The 4,205-nt window shown below is 36.7% G+C and overlaps 1 long non-coding RNA gene across 1 annotated transcript in view; it reads left to right on the forward strand.

Moving 5' to 3' along the window:
- Positions 1-1,482, forward strand: part of LOC106530248 (uncharacterized) — a 15,188-nt gene extending 13,706 nt beyond the window's left edge. Inside the window, exons 2-3 of the long non-coding RNA XR_001311750.1 lie at positions 609-768; positions 868-1,482. This is a non-coding gene — a long non-coding RNA (uncharacterized LOC106530248). The remainder of the gene's footprint in view (positions 1-608; positions 769-867) is intronic.
- Positions 1,483-4,205: the final 2,723 nt, after the last annotated feature.

Genomic DNA, 4,205 nt, shown 5'->3' on the forward strand with positions numbered 1-4,205 from the left:
CAGTACGACATGGTTGAGAGTATAATGGCATGAAGATAGATATTTGAAACAGAAGATGTCAGATTGGATCTAATTTGGGTTGGGTTGAGTTTGACATGCTTTAAAGCTTGGGTTCTCAAACATTTTTGGACTGGGGACCCCTTACAAAGGGGGAAAATTTCCAGGGACCCCCTCACAAACCCTGTTAATGCAAAATAATTTACTGTTATTTTAACCCCTTGATGCTACGGTGATATTATTTGTTGTTTGGTTTGTTTTTTTTTTTTTTTACTGGTGCATTATTCCCCATTTGCATTTTTCTAAATAAAAGCCAAATGCACAATTTATTGAAATTTTTTGAGGACACCCAAAATATTCACGGACCCCTGGGGGTCCTGGGACCCCAGTTTGAGAACCTCTGTGTTAAAGAATGCCAGACTTTTAATCATGAAATGTTTTTGCTTGAACACAAATCCCACACAGGAAGCCGGCGTGTGCCGTATAGCAACTTCATCCACTATCTTCTCCAGAGAAAATGAAGTCACCGGCGGTGACCACCGGCTGATGTTTTTAGAGATAAGGTGAGCAGTGTGGAAAAAGTACATCTCATTGCACCTTTGTGCCCAAAGGGAACGGAGTTACTGAAGCGTAGAAAGGATCCAATCAGCTGATACAGACGCCCTGTGGAGGTACTGCAGGTTTAGAAGAGAATCCAGGTGTGTTTACATGTTCYATCTGACCTGAGAAATCAGCTAAAAGTCGCCCCGAGGGAGCCGAAGAACACGACAGGTGAGAGGGGGGGCCTCAGTGACCTGAACCTGTCTGCTGCTCTGAAATGGAACAGATTCACTAAATAAATGATAAAAAATGTGTATTTTCTAAATGCAGGTCTGACTTCCTCCTATATTTCTGTCCTTGATGTAAAGTCAGAAGAAGTGTTGCTTGGAGGCTGGATGTGTGCCAGAGTGAAGATTAGACCTGTTAGKGAGTAAACACCACACTGCTCCATCTCTGTTCCATCAGCATCAAATTTCACCAAAAACTGATTTTCTTTTTCTCGTCTCACAAAAACATTTCTGTACTGAGGTCTTGGTTCTCTTTCAGTTTGGGTTTTATTCACACTTATAAAATATATCTTTACCATTCGGAATGTTTGTCAAAAATTTTGGAGAGGTACAGGTAGGGGCGGAGCCAGAGGGGCCACGGCCAAATGATTGACAAGTGGGGTAGTCTTTGCATGTAGCATGAAACTTTTTTTTTTTTGCTAGCTGGGTTAGCTTTCATAATATCATGGGGATTGCTCTTGGCTACCACCAAAGCAAATTTCAGCTCAGTATTTCTAAAAAAGGCTGAGTTGTTGGCATTTGAATTAGTTTTGGCGGCCATGTTGGATTTTGTATTTGAAATCAGATTGTTTCTCAGCTACTACATGTTGGAGAAAAAACTTGTTTTTTTCTGTATTGTTACCCACAGAGATGATAAAAAAAAAGATGTGGACGTTCGTTCAGTCATAAATCCATCTTGCTAATGTAACAGATCTGCTCTGAGAGCAGCAGCTGATAAGTTCAGCAGGCAGTAGCTCATTGTATGGCAGGCAGATATTACATTTATTTGGCTTCACCACACTTACATTCCAGTTATCTGAAATTGTTTTATGACAGAACTATGTGCAGCTTAAGCCCCTTAAGGTCCTGTCACACTATAACATTTTAGGTTATGCCTACTTATTTATGTCCAAATGACTAATTTTACTTGAAGTTCTGGTTATAACATCCACTTTATTTTGATTTTGTTAAAAAACTTGAGAAATGATTTTGTTTGCTGTTGAAACTGTTTTACAATATATAAAACATTATTTTGTACTTCTGTTATGTTCATTTGCACTACAGCAAAAATGCTGGGTTTGATTATGATTACAGTTTTCTGCTAATTAAATGCTCTAAAAATTACATTATCTTTGCTTTTTATAATTTTATACTGTGATATATTCTGTTACTGTGAAGAGATTCAGTTTATAMCGTGATATGAATTTGAGGTCATACTGCCCAGCCCTGTGTGGAGGCCATCTTGAATTTTCAAACCCCAGTGCTCCCCTTAAACACACCTTGGCCACCCTGGTAGAAATGTCTAGTTCCACCCCTGAGTGCAACCAATATATAAATAATATAAATCTATCAAGTCATGAGATATTTTGCTAACAGTACAGAAAGAGACCAAACCCACCAGCCCTCTGCCTCCAGCAGTGTGTGAAGAATGAAAAAGAGAAGAACAACTTGTTMTTTGGGTTTTTTGTCACACTTTCCCAGATTCCACCTGCTTCCTCTGACTTCCTCACACTCCGYCCTCCATCTCTGCTCAGATTAATCTGCAGCTTCCTGCAGGGCTGACAGGTTTCCTGGAGCTGGTCCGGTTTGAAATCAGACGTGTCAGACACGACTCCCTGTCTCTGTCCCGTTTAACGTCTCGCAATCAAGACCCGTTTTATCCATAAAGAGGTCGTTTCATTTGTGTTTAGTTTCTCTGTGGTTTTCTTTCTTCGGTCACGTCAGACATTTTGTTTTATGTGTTTACAGTTTCCTTCTAGAATTTGAAAAGCTCTGGTTGTTTTGTGTCTGCTGTGTTTCTGTCAGGATTTCCAGCACTTGAAGATTGGAAAGCATCCTCATCATCACCAGTTGGACGTTTTGTTCTGTTGTCTTGTTGGGGGGGTCAGATGGGCTCCTGGGCCAAATTGTTCCAAACTGCCTGAAAATGTTTCCTTCAATGAGTCTGAAAGTCACTTTGTGCCAAAAACAAGCATGTTGTGTAAAATTGTGTTGGCGCAGTGATTAAAGCCACTCTTTTTGTTTAGCAGTTTATAATYCTTGGATCAGATTCTTTGAGATTTGGCTCCTGAGACAAAAAAAACAACTCAACTTATTATTTAGCCCAACAGTACTACTTTACAACAAGGCTCCCCTTATATGTGCTTCATAAATATTTTTATAGATAGGTTATTAATTCATCTGTAAATGCTTTTTAAATCATTAATAAAAGTTTATTATGCATTAATTAAGGACAAGAAAGAAACACATTTCTTGTTAAATAATGAGCCAAATCTGTTCATGTACATAATTACATCTAAAGGTGCTTATTAAACATTTCACTAACTTGTAAGCACAATAATGTATTGGAAACACATATTTTACATATAAAATTGTACTGTATTGCTGCATTATTAACAACTATCAAAGGGAGCCATATAAAGTGTAAAACAGTGCACTATAARGCTCCCTTGTGACATTTAAACATATTTATTAGTTATTAATAGTGTACTGTTTCATACTTTGCAGTAAGTCTCCCTTTGATAGTTTCTTAATATGTATAATACAGCAATACAGTACATTATTATACGTAAAATATATGTTTCCAATACATTATTGTACTTACAAGGTAATATGTGAGCCATCACATTGAAATGAGGGTTAAGTCCAAAAGTGGTTTTTGGAGAAACAGACAGATATGGGTTTTTGATTTAAACGTGTGCAAAAATTGTATTTTGTCAGAATATAATGAATTAAAGCCTTATCAATGTATCATTTAAATGAACTGTCTGAAATATTATCCTGAAAACAATTTTTGAAGCATTCTTTGTAGGCATTAGCAACAAAAATACTGATTTTGATGGAAATACGCCTTAATTTTTTTAGTTTTTCCCTGTGAGATAGCAATGTTTTTGTTTCTTTCCAACTGGGAAATCTTAATATACCGTACAAATACTCTCTGAGGTTTCCTCTTTATATTGACATAAAAAATTACTCAATAAATTTACATAAAATTAGGATTCAGACCAAACAATAATGTTTTATTGTAACCAACAAGATAAATTAAGTCATATCTCTGGATAAGCTGATGTTATCAGAATGATCCAGGTAAATAAAATGTAGCTTTTAAAGCAGGAATCTGAAAATGTAGTTAGATCATTTTGAACAAATTTGACTTAATCCTCATTTCGTTATGATGGGTCACATATGTCCTACATGAACAGATTTGGCTCACTATTTGGCAAGACACCAGACAGTTTTGTCTCGTTCTCATCCATAATTAATGCATAATAAACACTTAGTGTTTACAGATGAATTAATAACCTACCAATAAACTATAAGATTGATTTTAGGTGTGGGAAGAATGACCCAGGGCGCAGGCAAAGTAAAAAAAAAAAAGCAAAAGGCTATATTAACAGCTCA

This window comes from Austrofundulus limnaeus, unplaced genomic scaffold, assembly GCF_001266775.1.
Source record: "Austrofundulus limnaeus strain Quisiro unplaced genomic scaffold, Austrofundulus_limnaeus-1.0 Scaffold503, whole genome shotgun sequence".
Lineage (NCBI taxonomy): Eukaryota > Metazoa > Chordata > Actinopteri > Cyprinodontiformes > Rivulidae > Austrofundulus > Austrofundulus limnaeus.